Raw genomic sequence first — 13,191 nt, 5'->3', positions numbered from 1 at the left:
ACGTGGAGGCTGACAGGAGGTGAAGAACTCATCCACACGCTGGGAGGATGGCGCATCCCAACTCCATGGGGACTGAAGCACCTGCAAATTGCCCTAGGAGCTCTGCATCTGGCTGTTTACTTATATCCTTAAAATCACCTTTGCAATAAACCAGTAAATGTAAGTGTTTCCCTGAGTTCCATGAGCTACTCTAGCAAATTAACCCCAAGAGGTGCTCATGGGAACCCCAACCTGAAGCCAGTCAGTCAGAAGTTCTGGAAGCCTTGACTCGCAGCTGGTTGTCCGGGGGTTTGGGGGGTGGGTGAGGAGTAGCCTTGGGGACTGGACCCACAACCTGTGGGATCTGACACTATCTCCGGGTAGACAGTGTCGGAACTGAATCCAAGAACACGCCACCGGTGTCTGCAGCTTGGCGTATGGGGCAAATCCACCACGACTTTGGTCACAGAAGTCTTCCTCTTCCTCTGTGTTGATGATTGTCATTGTGGTGGTGGGAGAGCAGAGAAAAAAAGGTTCGAGAGAGATTTTCCCTAAACAGTGGATCGTGGCAAGTTTCTTTCTTTTTATTTGTATTTGAATTTATTTATTTATTTATTGAGAGAGAGTCTCACTATGTCGCCCAGGCTAGAGAGCAATGGCACAATCTCAGCTCACTGCATCCTCTGCCTCCCGGATTCAAGCGATTCCTCCCTCAGCCTCCTGAGCAGCTGGGATTACAGGCATGAGCCACCACACCCGGCCCACATATCACATTTTGATAGCTACTCTAAAATGGGCAGGACCCTTGACAGGTAGCAGGGTAATGTCATGATGCGGGATGTGGACTCCTGCACCTGCTCCCTAGGCTCAAACCTCTGCTCTGCCACTCACTAACTGATCATCAGTCTGCCTCAGTCACTTCTTCTATAAAACTAACATAATAGCAGTATCTATTCATTTGACCATTATGGAATTTGAGTCAGTCTATGTAATGCTGTTCTGAATAGTATATAAAGTAAGCACTATGTATGTGAGTGTTAGCTGCTGCCAGTGACTTTGGGTTTAACATTGGCAAGATTATAAAAATAATGTATTTATCTCAAATTGGTGGAGAACCAAGGCTATAGGAGCGTTATTTGAACATTTAAAACACTCAAGTGATGTCAAGTTTTATTTTGACTAATCTGCAACCCCCTTCCCACCACCAGTCTGCATCCCTCTTCCCCCACCCTCAATAGCCAGCAAGTGGCATGGCTGCTGTCACCAGAAAGCCTGCTGTCAGCAGAAAGGATCAGGGAAGAGGTCATAGCTCACAAGCAGACCACGGGTAACCAGCTCTTGTGGAGCTGGCGGGAAGGCCAGCAGTTAGGGCGCCTACTCAGTGGGGACAGGAGGGATTAGTTCTGATTACCCAGCCTAATCCAATGGCAATTGTCTTCCTGAATTTGCCATCTCGCAAATTAGGTGATTGCCATCACCTAATACCCAGAGCCGTGTTAGTTAGGGAAGCTTATTCAAAGATGATTTCTGTAAATTGCGTGGGGAGGACGGCAGACCATGTGGGGAGAGACACTTAACACATTTCGGGTGCCTACTGTGTATCAGACCCAAGGCTGGGCACTTCGTATTTCATCTTCACAGTGAACCTGTCTGGTGGATGTTCTTTGCTATTTCCCAGCTAATGACTCGGAAGCTTCAGTCACTTCTAAAGGTTGGTGTAAGAAGCATAACTTCTCACAGCCTGCAAGTGGCAGAGCTGAAACATGAGTCCAGATTAGCTGGAGTGGAATATCAGTGAGGATGGGAAAAGAACAAAAATGCTCATTCATTGCCGGTGGGAATGGAAAAGTGGTACAGACATTTTGGAAAACACTTTGGCAGTTTCTTAACCCATTTCCCATTTGCCCCAAGAATACTGCTGTCTCTAATCCTGATGTAACATCATATACATTTCTGTTACATCAGAATTAGAGATAAATTCTGTTTAGAAATAACTCCAAAAACAGTTTTTGTATTTTATTTTCACATTGAAAATCAGCCAAATTTGTTTCAGCCTCAAAGAGCCTATTTATGTAAAATTGAGTGCTGGCAACAAGCTGCCCTTTTTTTTTTTTCCTAAATGGGAGATGGGTTTCAAAGTTAAACATAAATTTACCAAATGACCCAGCAATTCCACTCTGAGTTATCTTCCCAAGAGAAATGAAAATGCATATTCACACAAAGACTTGCACACAAATGTTCTTAGCAAGGTTATTCATAATAGCCAAAAATCGGAAACAACCTAAGTATCTATTGGAAATAACCTAACACTCCAACTAGTGAATGGGTAGACAAAATGTGGTATAGCCATATAATGGAATACCACTGAGCAATAACAAAGAACAAACTATGGATACGGCGGGCTGTGGCTCACACCTGTTATCCCAGCACTTTGGGAGGCTGAGGCAGGCAGATCACCTGAGGTCGGGAGTTGGAGACCAGCCTGGCCAACATGGTGAAATCTGTCTCTACTAAAAAACACAAAAATTAGCTGGGCATGATGTCAGGTGCATATAATCTCAGCTACTTGGGAGGCCAAGGCAAGATAATTTCTTGAACCCAGGAGGTGGAGGTTGCAGAGAGCCGAGATCGCACCATTGCATTCCAGCTTGGGTGACAGAGCGAAGCTCCTTCTCAAAACAAAAAAAACAAAAAACACAAAATTATGGATACATGGTATGACATAGATGAACCTCAAACACATTCTCAGTATGCTTAGTGAAAGAAGCCATACACAAGAGACCATACAATAAATGGAATTAAGTGTCCAATAGAAACTATAAAGACAGAAAGTAGATCAGTGGTGGCTGGAGGTGAGGGCAGTAGGGAGAATGCTAATAATAAATGTGCCTGAAGGATCTTTTGGGGGTGATGACAATGTTCTAAAACCAATCTATGGTGATGATTGCCCAACCTAGTAGATTTGCTTTTAAAAACAAATCATTGCATTTAACAATTAGAAATGGTGAATTATATATGATGTACAAAATACACCTTGTTAAAGTTAATTTTAAAAATAGAAGCAAGGAGACAAACATTTAATGAGCCCCTACTAAATTCACTGCGGCGTTACCTGTGACAGCAAAAGCTAAATGTCCATCAATAGGAATGTGGTTATTGTATACCTAAAGAATGGAATCTTTTTTTCTTGTTAACAACAATGTACATTTAAAAGAAGGAGACAGGCCAGGCATGGTGGCTCCTGTGTGTAATCCCAGCACTTTAAGAGGCCAAGGTGGGTGGATCGCTTGAGCCCAGGAGTTTAAGATCCATCTGGGCAATATGGTGAAACCCCATCTCTACAAAAAGTGCAAAAATTAGCTGGTGTAGTGCATGTCTGTAGTCCCAGTTACTCAGGAGGCTGAGGCAGGAGAATGGCTTGAGCCTGGGAGGTTGAAGCTGTAATGAGCCGTGATTGCACCACTGCACTCCAGTATGGGCAACAGAGCAAGACCCTGTCTCAAAACAAACAAACAAAAAAAAGAGACACTGATAATGGAATAAAAAAATGCACTGATATGGAATAATCTCCAGGATACATTAAATGAAATAAACAATGTATAAGAGTGCAGGGAATGTGATCACTTTTTTTTTTTTTTTTTTTTTGAGACGGAGTCTCGCTCTGTTGCCCAGGCTGGAGTGCGGTGGCATGATCTTGGGTCACTGCAAGCTTCGCCTCCCAGGTTCACCCCATTCTCCTGCCTCAGCCTCCCAAGTAGCTGGGACTACAGGTGTCCGCCACAATGCCCGGCTTATTTTTTGTATTTTTAGTAGAGACAGGGCTTCCATGTTAGCCAGGATGGTCTCAATCTCCTGACCTCATGATCCACCCGCCTTGGCCTCCCAAAGTGCTGGGATTACAGGCATAAGCCAACTGTCCCCGGCCAATGTGTTCACTTTTTTTTTTTTTTTTTTTTTTAAAAAAAGAGGGAGTCTCGCTCTGTCGCCCAGGCTAGAGTGCAGTGGCATAATCTCGGCTCACTGCAAGCTCCGCCTCCCAGGTTCACACCATTCTCCTGCCTCAGCCTCCTGAGTAGCTGGGACTACAGGTGCCCGCCACTTCACCCGGCTAATTTTTTGTATATTTAGTAGAGATGGGGTTTCACTGTGTTAACCAGGATGGTCTCGATCTCCTGACCTCGTGATCCGCCTGCCTCGGCCTCCCAAAGTGCTGGGATTACAGGCATGAGCCACCACGCCCAGCCCATGTGATGACTTTTAAAGGCAAAGAAGAAGGAGGAGGAGGAGGAGAAAATAATCTAATATGCTTGTTTATACATATATTGACTAGAAATACACAAGAAAGCAGTAGCTTGGTTGCTCCTGGGAGGGGACCTAAGTGTCGGGGGGAAAAGAAGGCATGCCATTTGGAGGCAGTGACAGTCTTTGTATATCTTTCTGGATACCTTGACTTGATGTATCTTACCTAATAAACAAGTAAAAGCTAACTTTTCAATATTAATAGTGAGCCACTCCATGTGCCCGGCAGTGTGTTGGGTGCACAATTCATCACACAGACGTGGTGAATACTGAGCTGGCAGAACCTCCCTCTGGATTTGTTTTGAATATATTTTAGGTGGATGAGTCTTTCCACTGAGTCTCCTCTCCCCTGCTGCTTAAAATGTGTGGCAGTTTCCAATCTTTATGAAAGGGCAAAAAAAAAAAGGTTAAATAAAACCTGTGCGAGGCCGGGCATAGTGTCTCACTCCTGTAATCCCAGCATTTTGGGAAGCAGAGGCAGGCAGATTACCTGAGGTCAGGAGTTCGAGACCAGCCTGGCCAACATGGTGAAATCCCATCTCTACTAAAAATATAAAAATTAGCCGGGTGTAGTGGCACACACCTGTAATCCCAGCCACTAGGGAGGCTGAGGCAGGACAATTGCTTGAGCCCGGGAGATGGAGCTTGCAGTGAGCTGAGATGGCGCCATTGTACTCCAGCTTGACCGACAGAGTGAGACTCTGTCTCAAAAAAATAAATAAGTAAATACAAAAATAAATAAAACCTGTGTGACAGTTTAGTACCTCCCCTGAATTTACAACTGAAAAACGCACCTGAAACACAGGTTAGGTGACATTTTCAAGGTCACACAGCTTGTTAGTGACAGAGTCCAGGTTTCTTGCTTCTGATTTTCCATGTACTGCATTGAAAGGATACATTCTCTTGCCTATCTTGGGGTAAAGACAGGGAAGAGAGGAGACCTTATGGTGTAATAAACATACAAAGTGTGACAGTGCTGTAATCAGACCCACTTCCATGAGTTAACTGATTAAAATCACTTTGGCTTGAAGTTGAATGTCATGGGCCGACTGCTGTGTCCAGTCTAGGAATGTGTCATCAGTGTCAGCACAAACACTTCCTAGTAAAGAAGGCCCCTCTCTGGCTCATTTTCCTCTTATCCTCCGCATTTGCCCAGGCTCCTTATGTTCCTACCCTCACTCCCCTGTAACTCCTGAAAACTCCAAAGCCACTCCAACTAATCCCTCTTGGGAGAATGTTTACTTTTCAATGTGGCCAAGAGGTGAAACGCTGTGGAATTTCTGGCACCAGACAATATAGGGAAGAACCTGGAAAACCTTAGGCTCTCTTCTGTCTCACTCCTTGCCCCCCGACAAAAATAAGACCAACCCTGAGTGTAGTTAACTGAGCCTGAGTGTAGTTAACTGAGCCAGAATTCATTATGCTGAACTAACCACCTGTCAGCAAGACCATTCAGAAAAAATCAGTGGTGTGAGGACAGGGAAGAGATTCTCAGGAGAGTGGCAGTCTGATCTCTGCCACCTTCTACCCTCATCCTTCAACCCAGCCAGTCAGAGTGTCTTAGGGGAACACTTTTCATATAATGCCTCCACTGGCCTTATTTCCAGAAGATTTTTTTTTTAAATAGAGATGGGGTCCCACTACGTTGCCCAGGCTGTTCTCAAAATCCTGGGCTCAAGCGATCCCCCACCCACCTCAGACTCCCAATACAGAAGATTTTTAATGGTTCTTTATCTAATCTTGTTCTAGTAAATAAAGTGTGCCTTAGAGATAAGGAACATCACATCCAATAAAAAGGGCCGTAAGGTGTAGTACTGTAGCCAACGGTTCATTCCATTTCTTTTTATTTCTTTTGAGATAGGGTCTCACTCTTTCACCCGGCTGGAGTGCAGTGGTACAATCTCGGCTCACTGCAACCCCTGCCTCCTGGGTTCAAGCAATCCTCCCACCTCAGCCTCCTGAGTAGCTGGGATTACAGGCATGCACCACCATGCCTGGCTAATTTTTGTATTTTTAGTAGAGACAGGGTTTTGCCATGTTAGCCAGGCTGGTCTCAAACTCCTGACCTCCAGTGATCCTCCTGTCTCGGTCTCCCAAAATTCTGGGATAACAGGTGGCTTGCGCCACCATGCCTGGCTGGTTCCTTCCATTGCTGAGGCAGGACTGTTCTGTGGAAGAACATTTTGACTTGTCTGGGCTGAACTTTAAAGCATGCCCATCCTAATTTTTTGGTTTAATTTTTCCTGGCTTACCTTTAGCAGTAATATTCTTAATCTTTAAAGTATAAATGCTCCCCATGGCTATCTTTACGACTAAGGGAACAGGTGGTATGATTTTAGAGGCCTTTCTCCAAAATATCTAAAATATCCTAAAGTGGCCATTCGCTTGTCCTCCTAACCTAGCCTCTCCCGTCACTCAGCAGCCTGGGGACTTGGTTGGCGACACCTCAGCCTTCCTGCTTTGTTGGCTCTGATTGGTCTAAACTGTGGTGCACTTGCTCACTGACCTAGTCATTAACCAAAGTCAATCGCATGTGGCACTCTCCAAAAAGTAGTTCAGGGGAGACCCAGTCAGTGCAAAGCTTAGGTTGTTCACTCTGTCATCCACAGGAAAAGGAAAGCATGTGAACCTCAGCAGAGGCCAATAGCTATCTTGAGACTGTGCTAAAGCTGATAAAACCAAAACAGAGATGAGCAGAGCTTTCAGAAATGCAGAGAAACAGCGGGGTCCTGACCAAACTCCTGGACTCTTCCATGGTGCGAGCAATAAATTCCTGTTACTGATTAAGGTAGTTTGAGTTGATTTCTTTCTTTTTTTCTGTTTTTCCTTTTCTTTTCTTTCTTTCTTCTGGTTTTTTTTTTTTTTTTTTTTTTTTTTTTTGAGACAGAGTTTCACTCTTGTTGCCCAGGCTGGAGTGCAATGGCACGATTTTGGGTCACTGCAACCTCTGCCTCCTGGGTTCAAGCGATTCTCCTGCCTCAGCCTCTCAAGTAGCTAAGATTACAGGCCTGTACCAGCATGCCTAGCTAATTTTGTATTTTCAGTGGAGACAGGGGTTCACCATGTTTCACCAAGCTGGTCTCGAACTCCCGACCTCAAGTGATCCACCCACCTTGGCCTCCCAAAATGCTGGGATTACAGGCATGAGCCACCAAGCCCGGCCAAGTTGATTTCTTCGTTGCTTCAAGAAGGCATGCCCTCTCCTCCTTGGCCCGCACTGCCTGAAATTCCTACCATTTGGCTCTCTATTCCAGATCTCTTTGTTGGACACCAAGTTACAACTAAGTTACCAACAGAAGGAATGGACTGAAGATTAAATGGCTTGATCAAAACCATCCAACTCTTGACAATTCTTTCATCATCAAGAAGGCAGGGGAGGAGAAGTGTGAAAAGCGTAGCCCAACCACACTAATTTCTGATTTTCATATTCATCCTTTCTCTTTCTGCCCTCCATGTTTTTATTTTGCTTTTCTGGATTTCCTTTACATGGAAGGACCACCAGCCTGTTCAAACACCCCGCCAGGTTTTCAAACCCCTAGCTCAAATGCTGGTTTCTCTTTGAAGGCTTCCCTGATATCCTCAGCTGGAAAAAAAGAAAAAGCCCCTAAAAACTAGAGACCATTAGCCTCAGGGTATTGTCCCTCACTCAGTGTCACCCCCAGCAGCTAGACTGTAAACTGCTTGCCTGCAGGGCACCTGATGGGTTCACCTTTTATGTTTGCAACACTAGCACATTGTATCTGTGTCTCTGGTATCCCCTGAGAAGTAAGGAAAGTTTGGTGGTTGAAAAGAATAAACACAAATAGGTTTTCTTCAGGAACTGCAGGCCGAAGAAATGGCTATAGCAGTGGTTCTCAGAGTGGCCCCTGGGCCATGCCATCAGCATTTCCTGGGAACAAGGAGGAAATGCAAATTCTTGGAAACTTCAGAATCAGAAGCTCTGGGGGTGGAGCCCAGCAAGCTTTATTTTAACAAGCTCTTTAGATTCTGTTGCACTTGGAAGTTTAAGAACCACTGGGCTCAGAGGAAGGTCTTAAACTAGGGGTTGAGGAGCAAATGAGCCTGTTTGTCTAAGAGCAGGGGCCTGGTTGTCTAAGAGCAGGGCTGAAGATCAAGTGAAAACCCAGGTGAGTTGTGTAGCCCAGACATAAGGATAGCAGTTCTATCCTAACACAGATCTAACACAGATAGCAGTTCTCCAGGCTGGCCCTCCAGAGGGAGGGTGCAGGGTATCCAGACCTGAACTCTCGGAACTGAGCTTCTCTTCAACTTGCTCCCTGTCTCTTTGAGCTGATGTCTGAAGTCTCCTGATTAGTTTTGTCTGTTTGGGCCATGCCAAGTTGGTATGCATAGGCGGAGATCCCAATAAGGGCTGGAAACATGTTTAAATGTTTTATTTAATGTAGGTCAAATGTATATTCTTTCGTTTTCGCCAACCCCAAGATGACGTGATTACATTCTCCCAAGTTGCTTTACATGTTTGCATTTTCAGTTTTTCTTTTTGGCAGCATCCAACCCAGAGTAACATATCCTGGGTTCCTTGTGAACCTGTCTGTAACCGAAGTGAAGAATGTATCAAGGTACTGCCATGTGCCCGGGGAAAAGCTGTGGGGTATCTCAGTGAAAACAAGGGGCAATGAGAAAGATGTCTGATAAAGTTCTCGGGAGCCAGCCCACAAGCCGGCTTGTGAATCTCATCTGCTCCCTCCCGTCCCTGACTGGCCTTTCTCCCTATTCATTGTGTACTTTTATCACTGACCCCGCCCAATTCTAGCCCACAGTGCGATCCCTACCCTGGAAACGACACTTCTTCTGAGCTGGCCCAGAGCTACTCCCCCTGCTCAGCTCCGCCAATGGCTGGCCCAGTTCAGAGAATTTTCACCTCCACTCCCGCCCCCACCTCTCTCAATGCAAGACTCGACTATAATCTTTGAGGAAAGGCTGGGCGTCTACCTTCATTTTCATAGTTTTCATCGTGATCACAGGCCTTTCATTACTATGTATTCCCAAACACTCACATTGAAATATGGTACTGGTGTGTATTAAAAAGCATTCCCAGGGGATGTTGATAAATCTCTACTTCTGCTTTTAGATAATAAGCATCAATTATCCATCAACTATTTTCAGTAAAAATTTTTTTTTCTTATTTATCATAGATATATTCTAAAATATAATCTTTTTTTCTTATTTTGTTTTCAAAGACGTTGTTTCCAAGTATAGAATTTTTCTCAAGGAATCTAATCGTTATGTTTATTTAATTATTGCAGTGATGCTTATAATGTACAGTTTCTATTACTTTATATAGTTTATTTTATGGTATTATTCTAAAGTTTCAGCAAAAAAAAGAGAAGTTTTTAATTAAGGTGAAAAACAAACTTTTGTTGAGAAACTATGATTCAACAGATACTTTAGGTATATTTATTCATCTAATCCCCCATCAATTCTGTTAAAGTGAATACTGTTATGATTTTACGGATGAGTAAACTAGGGTTCAAACAGGTTGAAAAGTTATGCTAAAGTTGGGAGTCAATTCCAAATCTGACTCCAAAACCTTTCTTAGGACCTCCCCTGCTTCTCCCACCTCCATCCAGAGTAAGACACTAACTCAACTGCATCCCCATCACAGGGGCTGATACCTACATGCGAGTGTTCAGGAGGCTGTTAAAAACTCATGAAATTGGAGGAGAAAAAAACTTGGCAGGTAATGACAACAGGAACTCTGCCCTACCTAAAAACTTCCCCAAATTGTGATTAAATGTTTGGTGAAAACATCAAAAAGACAATGTAGGCTGGGTGTGGTGGCTCACGCTTGTAATCCCAACACTTTGGGAGGCCGAGGCGAGTGGATCACCTGAGGTCAGGGGTTCAAGACCAGCCTGGCCAACATGGTGAAACCCCGTCTCAACCGAAAATACAAAAAAATTAGCTGGGCGTGGTGGTGGGTACCTGAAATCCCACCTACTTCGGGAGGCTGAGGCAGGAGAATCACTTGAACCCAGGAGGCGGAGGTTGCAGTGAGCCAAGACCGAGCCATTGCACTCCAGCCTGCGCAACAAGAGCAAAACTCTGTCTAAAAACACAAAACAAGCAAAAAAATAAAAACAACAACAACAAAGGACAATGTAATTCAGGAGCGAAAATACATTTAGTTTGTTTTAAGTCCGATTTCCAAGATCTGAACGTGGTTATTGGCCATCCATGCTTTCTAATACAGGATTTGTGAAGTTGTTGATTCGGAAGGTAACCCACAACATCCTTGGTTTCAGTACAGAAGCCACACAGCAAAAACTCCTTCAATTTGTCCTTAGTTGATATAGAGTTATAAAACATATCACATATCTCTGGAATTACCGTTCCTGGTTAATTAATCTTTAGAAATAAAGGCTACCTTTACATAAGGAAAAGGTTGTGGAAAGAAAATAATTAGAGCAGAAGCAGCTCTAAATGCTGTTCTTGCTTTTATCTATTTTTAAATGATTGCCAAATGTCTGTAACTGACACCCTTAATCAGGGCTTTTAAGGTTTAGATGTGTTCATTAAACTGTAATGTGACAGTGGTGGCATTTAATTGATGGATTTTTTTTGGCTGACTTTTTGCCTTAAATTTTTTTTAAAATCTATTTTTTTTACAATAAATGCTTACATCAGCCATTTTGAAATGCCTGATAGCTTTTCAGCAAATTGTATTACCTGTTGTCAGACAATATACTTCTGTGTCTACCCAGATAGGAGAGATTTTCAATCATTCAGTAATTCACAGTAAATTGAATAACTCTTAACTAAAATACTCAAATATTTCAGACAAAAGTCTCTGGGGCCTGAGTTACCTGGATAATTAACTTAACTTTTTATGTTACTTTTCAAAGCTTTACATCTCACTGCTTCGAGTCATCCTGTATATTTTTTCTAACTGCTAAGATAGACATGATGTGAAAGAAACTATTTTCATTCATTATTGTCAAGCCAAGATAAGCACACCTTTAAAAATAGCAATAATTTTCAAAAAGTGCCAAAATGGACTTAAATTACAAGACCATGAGAATTTGCCCACTTTAAAACCTTATATACCCAAATATCCCATATAGCCCCTATTTGTTTCATCTCATTCTATTTCATAAGGAAACAATCTGCTTCATTCTTTGTTGCAGAAAATGTTAACAACTATATATTGAAAGTACAGCCATTCCTTATGTAAAAACCAAAGTCTACATACTTACTTTTCAATACTCTTTGTCCAAGAAATGTTATAGGAGGGCTGGCTCGGCTGTGGCTTCCCCAGGCTGTGTGTGAGGCATTGACTGGGTGTTCCCGGGACAGGGATTTGAAGGAGTTTACAGGGTTCAGGGTCTTTTCCACGATCAGGTCAAAGCACAGATGGGTCTGCTTCCAGAAAGTTCATATCTTCCTAAGAGGGGAAATTCCATGCCCAGGGAAGTTCTGGAAGAAGAGCATTTTTCCCCCGCCCTTCAATGAACTAGGTCATAGCTGAAGCTGGAGAATATATTTTAGCATCCCTGTGATGAAACTTGAGGGCTGTTTCTGCAGTAGGTGCAACACTTGTTGACACGCCGGGGAGGCCCTGGCAAGGGGGCCTGGTGAAATGCAGCCCCAGGGAGCTGATGAAACCCAGATGAGCTGTCACTGGCTGCTGCTCGGGAGACCGAGCAACTCTCTACAAAGCCCATGCTGGACCCTGGGCTTAGTTGCTCACCCCTTAGGAAAGGAAAAACTTGCTGCCTGATAAAGGGATTAAGGCCGATGTAATACAACCAGTTCTCGTACCAAGGTTATCAGGCATTTGAAGTACACATAGGAAACCCATGGAGGGGGTGGCGGAGAGGTAAAAATACAAGTTATATGTTGTTCATTTAGAACAGGTATCATAGCCGTCCTCTGAAGTTCTCTGAGAAAGGCAGAAGCCACAGAAGGAAGGCGGGATCCACCCTCCTCACCCTCCTTACCCCCTTTGTCTGTCTGTCTGTCTCTCTCTCTCACACACACACATACACACACACCTTCCTATTTTGACTATAATAGAAAGAAAAGAATGGACAAAGATCAGAAGAAATTCACAGAAGAAATACCACAGGTTCTGTTCCTTCAGATTGCCTGGAATGGTTCTTATTGGGAAAGCAGATTTTGTAATATGGGCATTTCTTTTACTGAATTTTATCCAAGTCTAAAAACATAGAGAATCCTTTAGCATCATTCTGTAACTACTTAGCCTCTCCCCAAAAATATTTCAATGTATGACACCTGGAAATTGACAGCTTAGACAGAAATCTCTTTCGAGACTCACGGAGACGGCTCAAATTAGCAGCTCCAGGGGTGACTTTGAAAGGGACATAGCTGTAAATACTCACTCTGTGTTGAGCACTGCAATCCTCAAAAGCAAATTGTTTTACGCAGCACAGCATGTACATCACTACCCCTTGATGGAATGCAACTTTTCACAAGATGAAAAATCCTCTGAAATGATGAAATATTAAGAAGCATAGGGGTGACGTGTTCTGTTTTTCAGTTTTATCTTCCTATGAGAAAAAAAATATGAAAGCTGAGACACTGTAAAATGATGACTATCTCCTGGGGAACACACCGAGGAAATGCCACAGAGCACAGAAATGACCAGCTCTTTGCAAATAGTTGGCTTTGTAGAAAGCTGAGGTCTTCACAATGTAAGGTCTGTTCCAGATAAGAAAAAGGAGATACCTTCAGGTTGGGAATGAAGAGAGGAGGAAGGTGTGAAGATAAAGAATAAACAAATGCTATGGCATGCCACAGAGAGGATAAAGTCAAAAGTGAAGGAATGTCCCAAAGCAATAGATAAATGTGATATGGTTGTGAAAGAAGTGTTGCCTGGGAGTTCTTAAATGGACAAGTTAAAATTCACTATGAAACTTAATTTTGTTTCTC

General features: G+C 43.3%; 1 protein-coding gene across 5 annotated transcripts in view; it reads right to left on the bottom strand.

Moving 5' to 3' along the window:
- LOC105477061 (alpha kinase 2) overlaps positions 1 to 12,027 on the bottom strand; it is a 144,457-nt gene extending 132,430 nt beyond the window's left edge. For 2 of the 5 annotated variants that reach the window (XM_011733401.3, XM_011733402.3), the window contains exon 1: positions 11,496 to 12,027. The gene's annotated coding sequence lies outside the window, so the exon portion shown is untranslated. The remainder of the gene's footprint in view (positions 1 to 11,495) is intronic. The other 3 variants (XM_071085258.1, XM_011733400.3, XM_011733398.3) reach the window with 3 other exon arrangements.
- Positions 12,028 to 13,191: the final 1,164 nt, after the last annotated feature.

This window comes from Macaca nemestrina, chromosome 19 (assembly GCF_043159975.1).
Source record: "Macaca nemestrina isolate mMacNem1 chromosome 19, mMacNem.hap1, whole genome shotgun sequence".
NCBI classification, from domain to species: Eukaryota; Metazoa; Chordata; class Mammalia; order Primates; family Cercopithecidae; genus Macaca; species Macaca nemestrina.
This window is presented reverse-complemented; position numbering and strand designations above follow the sequence as displayed.